Source organism: Neolamprologus multifasciatus, chromosome 15 (assembly GCF_963576455.1).
Source record: "Neolamprologus multifasciatus chromosome 15, fNeoMul1.2, whole genome shotgun sequence".
Classification (NCBI taxonomy): Eukaryota; Metazoa; Chordata; class Actinopteri; order Cichliformes; family Cichlidae; genus Neolamprologus; species Neolamprologus multifasciatus.
The window spans coordinates 26884295-26898666 of NC_140453.1; the positions used below are offsets into that span (position 1 = coordinate 26884295).

The 14372-nt window shown below is 41.8% G+C and overlaps 1 pseudogene across 1 annotated transcript; it reads right to left on the reverse strand.

Moving 5' to 3' along the window:
* Positions 1-2854: 2854 nt before the first annotated feature.
* Positions 2855-9245, reverse strand: LOC146502274 (uncharacterized; annotated as a pseudogene). The gene is made up of 7 exons (XR_014869466.1): positions 8534-9245; positions 8358-8422; positions 8017-8066; positions 6926-7140; positions 5437-5731; positions 3858-3971; positions 2855-3765 (listed from the first exon to the last, which is right to left on the reverse strand). The product of XR_014869466.1 is annotated as an uncharacterized LOC146502274 (transcript).
* Positions 9246-14372: the final 5127 nt, after the last annotated feature.

A 14372-nucleotide genomic window follows, 5' to 3' on the forward strand; every position in this document is an offset into this window, starting at 1 on the left:
TGAATCTCTGCTACACTTGATGTAAGCTAACTGTGACCATGAAACCACAGCAACTGTGCACCAGTCACACACTGTTCTTTACTGTAAATCCTTCACAGTGCAGCAAACTAACCTGTTTATCCTGCACTAACCTGCAGAGGATTTTCATGCAGCCTTTAAATAACATAGTTAGTCTTCCTCACTTTGTTTAGCAGCAGGTTTTACACTATAAAAAAACATAATGTCACATGTACAGAGTTTAAAACATGAGGACTTACATTTGAGCTTTAAATGAGCAGTCCTTCCCTTTAAATCTAAGCTCTCTTCTTCATCTCCTGTCCTGTCTTTCTTATTTTTTCCATCTCTGAGTGAAGTTAGCTCTTTCTATGGGTAGAACTTTGTGCCATCAGAAACTGAATTAAATAAGTTAAATTCGAATTTGAATTACTCAGATTGAATCTGAATTGTAACTTGAATAAATGCTTTTCAAAACTAAAATTAAAATGTTTGAAATTTGAAAAATTTAAAATTAAAATGTTCATCATGTCAAATGACTACCGGATAAACTTTCAGGTTGGTAATAAATGTATTACATTTAAAAGAACAAGTGTCATGTTAACAAATGATAGCCGTACAGTAACTTTTATGCTTATTGTAGCTGTTAGCTAAAAACGCTAATTTAGCGTGATCGACTGTTTCCAGTTGAATTCCAAAGTCGTCATCTTGTACCCTCTCAGAGCCCCGTAGGCTTGCAGAGACTCCTACAGTAGGGAAATGTACAAAAGAATGTCCAAACCATTGTATTTTAGGTTTATATATGTGTTACACTGCATCCAAACTCTTTAGCTAACTTAATAACTTTAGCTACAGTGAATAGTTAGTCAAATTCTTTAGTGCAGCATTACTGGATCATCTCTGTTTGAAGTGCTATAATATGATATATAACTATGACGGAAACAGCAAACTTTGTAAAAAACTAAACTAAACTAAACAAAACAAAAAACCAACAACAACAACACTTCTCATTCTCTAAACGTTTGGCCACAGCTGTAGATTACACTATCAGTGCTCGTTCACTCTTGTCAATAATTACATTTCTAAATTCTCCGTGCATTTGGAGGTCAACAATATCTAATATGGGATGTAAGTCCCCAAAAAATGAATTCTGAAACTGAAATTGAATTGTAGAACTGAAACTGAATGCTGAGAAGTGAAAGTGAAATTATTCGGGAGCTACATTTTTAAATGATAAAATAGTTTCAAAGCAAATGAATTCATTTTCAAAATATAAAATTCAATTTCAATTTAGTGACGATCATTTTCAAATGAATACACTGAATTTCCAATTGAGCTAATTCAAATTCAGTTTTAAAAAAGCATTTATTCAAGTTACAATTCATTCAATCTGAGCAATTCAAATTTGAATTTAACTTATTCAAATTCAGTTTCTGATGGCAAAAAGTTTGGCCCATATCTTGCTTTTCTCTCCCTGTGAAATACAGCAGCTGCAACACACTGTGAGACAAACTGCACACAGTTTGTGTGTTTGCTGATGTTTGGTGAGCTGATAGAAACGCTGCATTTCAAATTACCATACACTTAAAAAACATTACACACAGTCTCAGTTACATGTGGTTGAGCTTCAGCGTCGGTTACAGACTCCTCTACAGTGACTCTGTTGTTCTCACAGGACTTTTAAACTGGAGACAGATTACAAGAACAAGAGAAAAAGTAACCATCATTCCATTTCCACCTCAGGACCTAAAGCAGGATCAAAGTTCTCTTGGGCCTCTGTGCAATTCAGTTTTATTTATACAGCACCAAATCACAACAACAGTCACTTAAAGGTGCTTTACATTGTAAATTAAAGACCCTCCAATAATACAGAGAAAACCCAACAATCAAATGACCCCCAATGAACAAGCACTTTGGTGAGAGTGGGAAAGAAAAACGTCATTTTAACAGTAAGAAGAAACCAACTGATTGAGGGGAGGAAGACAGGACAAAGACATTCTGTGGAAGAGAGCCAGAGATTAATAACAAATATGATTCAATGCAGAGGGGTCTATTAAGACACAGTGAGTGAAGAAGAAACACCCAGTGCATCATGGGAATCCCTCAGCAGCCTAGACCTATTGCAAAAAAAGGATAACTTTTAGTTTGAGAGAGCTGAGGCACATACCACAGAAGACGGATGGAAGATGGATGACCTAGTAATACCTTTTCAAGATTGGGCAGACCTCCTACAGCAGTCGATATTTATTAAGAAGTGGTTAAAATGATGCATCCTCAGCCACTTCCAATAACACTTTTGAGTTATAACAATCAGTGTCAGAAGAGCATGGTGCTAATATCAGACCCACGTTCACACTTGTGCACTCGCCTCACATTGTGGAAGCAAGCCCATCTCCTCCCTGCGGGTTTGTTGGCTCATGGAGTCATTTTCATTTGATTTACCAGCCAAAATGTTGGCATCCTTGTAACTCCCAGATCTCTCAAAGTACTTTACAAGAATTCATTCTGTTTTTTAACTAAGCCAGAAATACGTTAATATTAATAGTTATGTAATAGTAATATATATAAACTTTCCTCTGCTCAGTGAACATCAATGAACATCACTGTTAACAACCTGAAGCCCAGTCGGTTCAGCGGAGTCATTGGTGAATTTGAACTTGGTCAACATGTCAGAGCACAAGTTTGGCTGCCATGCTTCTCACCATAATTTAGATTTTTTTACTAAAAGTGAAGCGGAAAAATAAAACCCCATCATCAAATCAATAAATCAATATAAAAGTAGAAATGTAACTACTTATATTTTATATAATACAAGTTTTTACAAACGACAGTTCAAATATCTGAACGATGTAAGGCACCACATCGATCACATCTCGAGCTCGGTCAGCTCTGGTTTTGATTCTGGCTGAATCCATTTCTTCCATATTTATGATTCCCTGTTGGAACAGGCTGTCCAGCAGCTGGTTCAAAGTCGAATCCGACACTTGATCCACAAACTGCTTCCGAATAAAGAGCAAATGCTTGTCTGGTGGGAGGCTCTGCAGCCTCAACCGATTGTCTCTGGGGAATCTGACATCTGAGGGAATAGAGAAAATTTGTAGATTTCTTCATAGCAGAATAATCAGCTTCAAAAAATTGAGAGAATCTCTGCTGGTAATTAATCAGCACTGAATGTCGCTGAGCTTCAGACACTCTGTCAGTAATAGCATGAATCACGTGGCTGGAGACAAATTCAAAATGAGGAGATACAATTTAATGAACACAGGACAGGAGGCCGAGCTAGAGGTGCTCAGGGCCTCGGTGAGCAGGATGGAAACAAGTCCATCAGAGGGACAGCTGAGAGTCAGAGAGGTTGAGATGGTCTGAGCATGTGCAGAGGAGGGAGGGTGGAGAATAAAGATGAAACTGCAGGCAGAAGGAAGGAGTGAAGAAGGACATGCACAGGTTTAGAGGATGCTGGAATAGGAAGAGATAGTGGCAAATGATCCTAAACAGAACAGCCGAAAGAAGAAGAAGAGGAGAATGAAGGAGGAAGAAAACTTGCGGTGATCCTTGGTCATTACTGAAAAGCCACCACGGACCACCGTTTCTCATTATTTCTGATCGAGTGTCAGGTGTAGTGATGTTACCGCTCAGATCAATGTCCCGCCTCCAGACATCTGTCTGCATTTGGTCCTTGACAGTTATCGATACTTCTTCAGTGTTTGCAGGAAGGCGGATCTCAAATGTTGGGTGGTAGTTTGGTCCAAAATCCAGGTGAAATTTTTCCTCCTGCAAACACAGTGCAAGTGTCTCCATCACATCCAGAGTCCTCTGATGGAAGCGTGTCAAAGGGCTCCACCACAGAGAGATGAATTACTCACCTCAGGCTGGATTCTACAGGCGACTGGACACAGAACTGTGTATATGCAATCTTTGAAGAATTCACAGTTGGAAGGCGCCGGGATGTAGTCAGAATATCTGTGTTTCATCCTCACCTTAAAATATGACAAGTTTATTTCTAGAGTAATTTGAAATGACCTCATGATGAAATATACATGTGAAGAAAACTGCTCTTTAAGAGGCGGTAAAATTATAAAGTAAGAGATGTAAACCGACAATCTTCTCCCTCTGAACTGCACTGGATGCAGTGATAAGGAAACGTTCTTACTTATTTACTGTATTGTTCTTTCTTACAAAGAACCAGGTGACCCTGAATCCTTCCTTAGTTATGCTGCAATAGACGTAGGCTGCCGGGGGATTCCCATGATGCATTGAGTTTTTCCTTTCCAGTCAGCTTTCTCACTCACTATGTATTAATAGACCTCTCTGCATTGAATCATATCTGTTATTAACCTCTGTCTCTCTTCCACAGCATGTCTTTTATCCTGTCTTCCTTCTCTCACCTCAACCGGTCGCAGCAGATGGCCGCCCCTCCCTGAGCCTGGTTCTGCCGGAGGTTTCTTCCTGTTAAAAGGGAGTTTTTCCTTCCCACTGTCGCCAAAGTGCTTGCTCATAGGGGGTCATATGATTGTTGGGTTTTTCTCTGTATCTATGAAGCGCCTTGAGGTGACTTTTGTTGTGATTTGGCGCTATATAAATAAAATTGAATTGAATTGAATTGAACTTTAAGACTAACAGTCTCTTTTCCATGTTTCACCCTCTTTGCAACTGATTTCCCACTAGGGACGCCCAGCAACCTCTAACAAACATTCACCAACCAGTTGGGGAATACATAGTTTTCCTAGTGACTGGAGATTGCAGGGGTCCCCGATCTTGGCTCTGTGACAGCGCAGAGATGCAGCAGTGGTTAGCCGAGAGACGTAAATCATCTGCCTCTGAGCTGTTGTGGTAACCCGGAGACAAAGATCCAGCTGTGGGACAGTTGTACGTATTCTGACCACCATTTTTAACATGATGTTTCTGAGAAACACTGTTTGTGTAATTTGTACATTTCGTTGTACAAAATATAAAAATACTACAATACCATGGAGCCTTAGCTGTCTTTGCCATTCCATGTAACCATGATAGTAGTGAATTCAACACTATGAACAACAACAGTTTCAACAGTGAAACCCAAGCATGAAGCCACAAATGATGCTGAATTTGACGGTAAGGGGCAGAATGAGGTTTGAGTTTTCTTCCACTCAAATGTAACCTCCTCTAGAGCAGGTTAGTTCTTTATCATAAATTCCCATTGTAATGCACCCTAGTATTACTTAAACCACCTTCATGAAGTACAACATCCATACAAGATATATAGTCCCAGTCGGTCTGGGACCTCCCCAAGATCCCCTGGAAGAGGTGGAAGATCCTTCTGAAGAGAAGGAAACCTGGAATAACTTGTATTTTCTGCTGTCTCTGCACCTGACTTGACCCAAGTAACAGAAGATGGACAAGCTCCGAGAAAGATGAAATTAGTTAATACTGAAGGTAAAGGTATAACCTTTCCTAGATCTTTACCTCTTCCACTGGGATGTTGCTTGGCAAGAGAAACACATTGAGGTTTTGCTTCTGTGTTTTGGGGTTTGGCAGACGGAGGAACAACAAAACTTGGCCCAAAACTGGTTTCTCCTTGTTCCAAAACCTCCATATTATGTCCCACACGAGGCCAAAGGAAGAGAGGTGAGGAAGTTCCACAATCACATGAGGTGAGGAAGTTCCACAATCACATGAGTGTCTGTGATCTTTAGGGGCTTGAGGACGTTCATTTCCCCATCAGAGATGTGGACGACAGACAGACAGTTGGAAAGCAGAGCTGTGAAAACAAAGAGCCAGCAGATATCTCTTTGACTCCCAAACCCTCATTACAATGACAGTGTGAATCTGATTTTACAAAGAAAACACTTCAAATGGTGTCCTGGGCCAGGCAATGGATCAAACCCTGTTGCAGAGACACAAGTGAGTCTCCTTCATTTCTACCAGGTAGGACCTCTGTGGGGAGAACACAGACTGATGTCCCTGTGTTGGTGTTCCTCCATCATCATAACAATGATGGTCCAGGATCAAAATCACTATTGACCATTCACATTGTCTGAGCATTCAGTTGGCATTAGCTAAGAAGTTAGCCTATGCCATCAAACGCTGTCACTAACAAACTAGCAGAAGTAACCTAAATTTGGAAAAGGAAAACTAACTTGATAATACAGGTAATTATAAATAGAAATAAATGCTTTTTTCCTTCTACTTCCCAAAGCTACAACAACGCAACAACGTGATTGGTCAGCTGCAATGCCTATCCTGGGCAAACGTTATTATCAACACCAACACAGAGATATCAGACAGACTACGGGGGAGAGGCTTCTGGAGAATATTTAAACGCACCACTTATGTGATTTGCAGAGGTGACTGATTTTGCTTTTAAAAGTACACTGTGCATTTTAATCCAAGTATAGGCAGTTACTCTAGTAGAGCTGGGCATGGCCGTAGACAGCCTTAACCCGATAGCGGGACCAGTATCTTCTCCTTTGTGCAAAGAGGAATAGGACGAGCATTGCCAGAGCTACGAAATGACCTCCAGCAGGCCACTGGTGTTAAAGTCTCTGACCAGTAAGAAACATGGGGGCCTGAGGGACCGACATCCTCATTCAGCATGACGGTGGGTCAGTGACGGTCTGGGTAGGAACAACATGTAAGGCTGCAGTATGAGAGCGAAGTGGCTGTACCATGGGATGATATGGTACTATAAGGTCATTAAGATAAGATGGGGCCTGATTATTCAAGACCTTGAATGTGGGGAGCAGGATTTTGAATTCTGAATTTAACACGGAGCCAATGAAGGGAAGCCAATTTAGGAGAAAAATGCTCTCTCTTTCTAAGTCTACATTAACCAAGAGTCTCCTTTTGAGCTCTGACATTAACAGGGTCTCAGTGATCATTATGGCAGTCAGTAGGAAAATTTCTGCAGCCTGTAGGGGCGCTAGCATCCCCACATGAGGAGTGCTTTGCTCACCATCCTTTGGTACACAGTGTGGTAGGTGGAGCTGACGGACTGCATTCTTTGAACTCTTAATGTTAAACAGTGGGCCTGTAGCCATCTTATTGGATTGCTGAAGGAGTTTCTCATCCCATTGGACGGTCTTGTACAGAAGCTCTGCTTGCTGACTGATATCAAACACGAGTCCAGTCAGAGTACACTGGAACACACCTTGACCAGGACACCTGAAACTGAAGCAATGCAGAGATGAGTGACCATGTTAAAACCTGCAAACAAACAGATATCTGCATATGAGTAAATAAGGTCATATATAGACAGGGATAAGTTTGGTTTATCTGATCAGTTAGTTTGTTCCTTTGTTATTATTTGCTTCCTACTTTTTTATGTTATAACCCCTTTGTTTAAAAATCTACCTGTGTTCCTGTTTCCAACCAGCTAGGTCTACAACTGTTAGCTAATTTATCTGCTATATTCCCTGATACAAACCATCTAGTGAATGAAAACTTAACTTTCAGTTTTTTAGTTGTTGGTGGAGTTTACAAGCTAAACTTCGCCTCACACACTTAAATACACAAAATAACGTCTAGCTTTCAAATCAATGTTTATGTCATGGCTGTGTGCAGGCAGGCAGGAAAAGGACCCAATATGCAGACTCCTGGAGGCAGAACTTAAACTCAAGGACCCCTGCTTTATTGCAGGCATAAGTCAAAAACCGAAAAAAAACAAAAAACTAGGAGGGCTACAAACTGAAATAGAACCAAAACACACAGGCCAGAATGAGGGATGACGCGAACACACGCAGACACTAAATACAAAGACGAGTTTGGGAGGAAGCAAAACAGAATATGTTGACCTTCAAAGTAAAACGGGAAACAGACTGAGCACAGAACTAAACCTAAGAACTAGACACAGAAAAAACCCCTCAAAACTAGAATACAAAAACAGAACTCAGAATACAAGAAGTCATATACAAAGGAGAACTCATAGGATAACAACCGTGACAGTTTAACCCCAATAGAAGGAAACTGTGGAGACGGGAGGAGGAAGACATAGTCTGAGGTCTGATGAGCTTCAGATTTGTTACATGCAGACTTGTGCAGGATTACCTGTAAAAGATGTGTGCAGATTCACCGTACACCTCAGGTGTGAAACTGGACTGAAAGAAGTAACATTAGAGGTTTCAGGAACATATACTTGGAGAAGAAAGCTAGGTCGTGAATCACATCAACAATATGTACCTGAAAGGGTACAAAACTGTCAAAAAATTACAAATTAGTATTTGCTGGGAATGAGTACAAAGCTTGGATACAGCACAAAGTTCTCATATGAAATGATGAATCCGTTTCTGTGCTGACAGTTTGTTGTACAAAGAGTTGAAAAAGTACCAGCCTACAACAGATATTTGTTAAATCTGTGTTTTAGAGTCCTTAAATATCTGCAAACTCACCTCAATCATCTTTGTGTTATCCCCTGACAAACCAGGCTGTGTGTCTGCTTTTACACTGGAAACACCTAAAGACAAAAGATCAGCAGCAGACGTCAGTAGGTTTGGGCAATTTAAACCTGGCTTGTTAACATTTTTGAACACTTTCCAGCAAAATACTTCTAAGTCTGAGTACTCACAGGAAGCTTTAATCATCGTGAACCCTTCAATCCTGCAGAGACAAACAATAGTAACTGTTTCTGTAGATCCAGTTTATGGGTTAGTCTGCCCCCTTGGACATCATACAAAGAGTACATCCTTTCTTTGCTGTATACTGGTGTATTAAGCTGTAACTAACCAGAATGAGCTAAACTTTCAACTGAAGTAAGTTACTAGATAATACATAATCTAGTCTCAGGTTCAGTTTTACTGCATTTAATAATTTGGTACCTGTGTGAAGGTTTTTCGGTCAGCTGTCTTTTTCTGGCATCCTGACGTGGATATGGGAACAAAATCAGCAAGAGACTCTACACAATGGATGTAAGTGTTTCTATAACAGGAAGAGACCAGTGATACTCAACTGCACACAGAGACACTGAAGAACCAAATGACCAGAATCCAAATCCAGGATACAGAGTTTCAGTGAATGTGGTGTTAAAGGTGTGGAGGTGGATCAGAGTGTCAGGGGAGACACTGTAGAAGGACAGAGTGCCAACAGGACAGTCCACATACACCCCTACTTTGTGAGAGACCGAGGAGGAGGAGGAGATCGTAGTTCCTCTGTCATTGTGCCACACAGAATAACAACCATCATCAGAGCAGTTCAAACTCCACGACTGGTCATTCCATCCAAACACACAGTCTTTACTGAATCCTCTCCTTCCGATTCCTCTGTAACTCAATGAAATAAATATGTCTAAATATGGGGCGGTCTGCTTGCCTCCACCCCGGAGGGAAGGGTAACATCTCTTGGGTCTGGGTGCCGTTTCCATCTCTGGGGGTGAGGATACCTGGACCCGGGGTATAGAGTATGTTTGGGGAGTGTGATTGTGTGTACATGTCCATTTACGTTTATTCCTGCGTTGGGTGAGTGCTGAGTGTTTGTATATGTGTGCATGAGGGTGGGAATGCATGTCTGTGTCTGTGTGTGCCTGTTTGTCTGTGTCTATATGTCAGGTCGGGTCTTAGACTTCACCTCTCTGGGAACTCCAAGGCCCTCCAAAGTGTGGAGGCCTATCTCCCCTCACCACACTCCCTGCCGGTGACTGATGCCCTCAGGGGTCGGTGCGTTGGTGGTTCTTGGTGTCCGGGGCTGGGCGCTCAGGTATGTACCAGCTCACTCCCGGTGACTACTTGGCGGGGCCTGGCGCCTGCTGCTCGGTCAGGCCTCTTCCGGGGCGCGGGGGGCCCTCGGGCCTCCGGCCTCTGTGCCTGCGGCTCGGTTCACTCTGGCACAGCTGGCTGCCGGCAGAGCCGGCGGGCACGCCAGTGCAGCCCCCTCTAGCTTCTGCCCGGTGGCTACTGGGTGACCCCTCATCTGGGGATCCTCAGCCCTTCCCATGAAGGTGGCACGGATGCCCCTCCGGTGGTCCTCCTTGGGCTCTTGCACTCTGGGGCCTCTGGATGTCTGGGGCCTGGATCTCCTCCATGCCTGCTTCATGCCCTGGGGGACGGGGCTATGGCTCTCTACATCCTCTAGCAGACCATTACATGGGGAAACCATTTGAATACAAGCGCGCCGATCCACACAGGTGTGCACATGGGTGTTCACTATTCGTAGACTTAAATCACACCTTTCTTGGCTGCTACTTCAAAGCACATTGTGCGCTGTCTGTCCTGCGTGCTGCACAACAACATTCAATATTTAGTATTTACTGCTGTTTACACTTAGCTAGATTAATGCGATGGTGTTGTGTATAGTATGTTGCATTGTTTTGTTTTGTTTTTTGCTTGTTTTCTATTCTTTTTCTCTCAACAGGTGATCCCGGAGATATTTTTTCTTCCCCCCTTTCTCACTGTCCCTCTCCCCTTCTGTTTTTCTTTTCCTTCCTCTTTCTTTCTCCCTTTCCTATCCCTCACTCATGTCTGTCCCGTCTGTAACAACTGAAAATAAAATAAATAATAAAAACAAAGGTCGATCAAATGGACCAATACGGCAATGCCATGATGATCCATTTGGCAAAATAAATCCATTGGGTATCCTTGTTGGTCTTCAGACAACAATTCTGACGGCTAAAGAACCAAATGGGACAGGCGAGAAAAAAAAAAAAAAAAAAAAAAAAAAAATAAATAAATAAATAAATATGTCTCCGCTCCACTCCACCTCCCAGTAACAGCGACCAGTCAGACCATTTCTACACAGCAGCTGCGTGCACCATTCGAATCTGTCTGGATGATCCGGATACGGTTTATCGCCTTCCATGTATGTCACCTTCCTGTTTCTATCAGACAGTTTGAGGTTTCTGTACGCTGTGTTTGTGTCGATGTTGAGTTCACAGAAATATGAGTGAAAGTATAATACAGCTGCAGTTATTGATCCATCATCTGTTCATTGAAGATGGTTGAATGTGTGCTGCTTTGTTTTCATGAATCACATGAAAAACACACTTACACTTCCTCAGGCCTGGTATCAACCATTGGACTCCAGCAGGCTCCACCCTGAAAGGAGGAGGAGCACAGCTTGTTGCAGCATGCACACATGGACATTGTGTTAAAATAAGAAACCTAAATTAAAGTTGAATCTAAGATGAATGTCACGTTAGTTTGGTTTTTTTAATTCCATCTTAGAGTAAATTAAGTTTTGCAATATTTTCAACATATGCACAGGTACACTTAAGTAAAGTATCTCTAAAATATTGTGCTGTGGTCGCTCCTTTCCAGGACAAACTGACAATTAACCTTCAGGAACGATTTATTCTGCCTTGCATAACATCACTTGGGCACTTGTCCACTAATCAGATGGCTCATGAAGACTTTGGTTCAGGACCTGAGGAAAGGACAGGTTCACTTAGGACTCTACATACTTGAGAGTGTCCAGTCTCCAGCATGGATCCTTCAGTCCAGCTGACAGCACCGTCATTCCTGAACCACCTGGATGGTTGTAGCTCAGGTCTAGCTCTCTCAAATGGGAGGGGTTGGAGCTCAGAGCTGAGGCCAGAGAACAACAGCCTTTCTCTGTGATCAGACACCCTGATAGACTACAGAGACACAACACACTCACTGCATCATGGGTTTCTTGTTTTAATGTGTCAAAAGTTACTTTGAAAAATACTTATGGTGTGTTTTATTAATACGAACAATTAAATCAAAGCACATTACTGGTCCGCGTGTGGGGTTGCATTAGCAGGCAGCAAACTGTTTAAAACCACAGAGACGTTTTAAAGAGCAGCGCACCGGCATTCATTTGACTCCCATCTCCATTATTTCTGTTTGGTTTTGTGGGTAACTGAACTGCAGGAGCTTGTTGGTAGTTGTTCACAGTTGTTTCCATTTCTTGAACAGTAAAGAGGGATAATCGTGAGGTTCATGAAGCTAGAATAAAATCGATAATCATTGCCGTCTACAGGAACAGAACAGTCCTGCTCCTTGGCATTATTTAACTCCTTTTGAATGTTGGTGAGGTACTGAGGCAAACTGCTACTTCACTGGCTGTGCCTTGTCAGTGTAAGATGGAAACCCTTAAATAATAGAGTGAATGCTAGCAATAGGTAAATCAGCCGCAATGATTCTCCTTGAAGATGAGCCAGATTTGAGCTTGGTGGCCTGTTTCGTAATCAAATTCCAAGGCAAACAAATAGTAATATAATTGTGCTGGGCAGACTGTGGCTCAGGAAGCAGCTTACTACCAGTCAGAGGGTCACTGGTTTGCTCCGTGCTTCTCAATCTCAAAGTATCTTTGGACAAGGTACTGAGCCCATCCATCAAAATTAAAGTGTGTCAATGCAAGTGTTAAACAATGTTTGTGTGACTGGGTGATAGAAGTGAGTAACAGATTAAGGAGGCAGATCTTAGTTCATCCCTCTAGCCCATGTGATATGAGACCCAGCTGAGATCTGGTGATATGTTAACTTTAAAAACTGCTTTGACAGCATCAATCCTTTCAGATTGCAGTAAGTTTAACGCATGAGCAAAATACATGAGTGTGAGCTGTTATTTGAATGCCACACTTTCTCCAGCATGAGCCGGGATTATTTAGGTTCATCTTTGATTTTTGGAGTTCTGAAAAAGCTTAATATTATAGTCCCCTTAAACTCCCTCTATGTGTATGAATTTGTAGTAAAATTAGCTTCAATGCATATTACCTCTACTTACTTTAAAAAAAATAACAGTTTCTTCCTCCCAACTCTGCTTAATAGCTACAAGATTATGCTGGTCCATGGACACAAAAATGTCATATAAAGTACTTATTTTCTATCCTCCTGTCACAGCTGGTGTGACAGGCAGGCTGGTGTGTTTTGAGGTGTGGAGCAAAGCACAGGCATGGGAGAAAAATGAAGTATAACAAAAAGTGAGCCTTTATTTGGGCTGATGTCAAAACAAAAACATGGCAAACTGGAGAAAAAATAAAAATAAAACATGAAAAATGTGACATGAACATGGCCTGCAGAGGAACATGAAAAACTATAATGTGAGATAATCAGAACATGAACAGGAGCTGGAGGGAAAACCTGAGACATGGAGAGCCGAGACTCACAGAAGCATGTAGCGAGACAAACAGATGACCCGAGACTGAACAGAGGAAGACAGAGGACTTAAATACACAGAAGGGTAATGAGGGAAGTAGAAACACCTGGGGAAACACAGCTGACACAAATGAACATGACACCACAGGGGAAGCAAAACTAAACACACTGAACATGGAAACACAAACCTGCCAATTAGGACATGGAACATACAGACATGAAATACTTGAGGAGACACGGAACACAGGGAGACACTAAAGCAGTGGCATAACTCAAAGTAAAACACAGAGGACAAGACAGATTATACAGAGCACAGAAAAAGACTCATAAATCAGTAGACATAGAAGAAACGAAAACTATAATCAAAAGTCTCAGCTGCGGGGGTAAGTGTTTCTTGCACATATTCTATTGCCTTTACAGGTCTTGGAACTCTTTATCTTCATCTCCATTTTTGATCCGGAACCTCGCCGGGTACAGTCACTCAAGTTAGTATTCATGGACCCAGATTACTCTGCAAGGCTCCTCACTACAGTAGCCATATTGCTCTGACTATCCATCAAGGAGTGCGGCTTCATAGCTTACCAAAGATGTACTAAATAATTTTTGACCGATTTTTGAGCACTGTGTACCACATAAAATGGGTTCAAGGTCAGTAAGCACGAGTATTCATACATAAGGCGCACTGGATTATAAGGTGCACTGTCAATTTTTGTGAAAATGTAACAACTTTAGGTCCATCTTATAGTGCGGAAAATACTGTACATCATGTCTGTTTTAAGACGTGCAGTGTGTACTGACCTGAGAGTTTCCAGTTTACAGTGTGGACTTGCCAGACCAGCAGACAGAAACTTTATTCCTGAATCCTGTAGGTCGTTGTTACTCAGGTCCAGCTCTCTCAGGCTGCAGGACTCAAGAGCCGAGGACAAAGCTTGACAGCTTCTCTCTGAGAGGTTACACCCACCCAGCCTAAATTTCAAATGAAAATGTTCAGGGTTTTTTTCAATTCCATATTCATTCCATAAACAGTTAAAGCAACAATGTTGAGGTGTGTCTCTACACACTTACAGAGATTTGTTGGAAGTTTTTACCCATGGCAACAACCTCAGAAAAGTCTTCTCTGAAGCAGTGTGTTTCTTCAGGTCAAACACATCCAGGTCTTCTGAAAATAAGAGTTGATCCTAGATCTATTCAATTCAATTCAATTTTATTTATGTAGCGCCAAATCACAACGACTGTCGCCTCAAGGCGCTTTATATTGTACAGTAGATACAGAGAAAAGCCCAACAATAATATGACCCCCTATGAGCAAGCACTTTAGCAACAGTGGGAAGGAAAAATGGTAAATGGCGTGTATTTG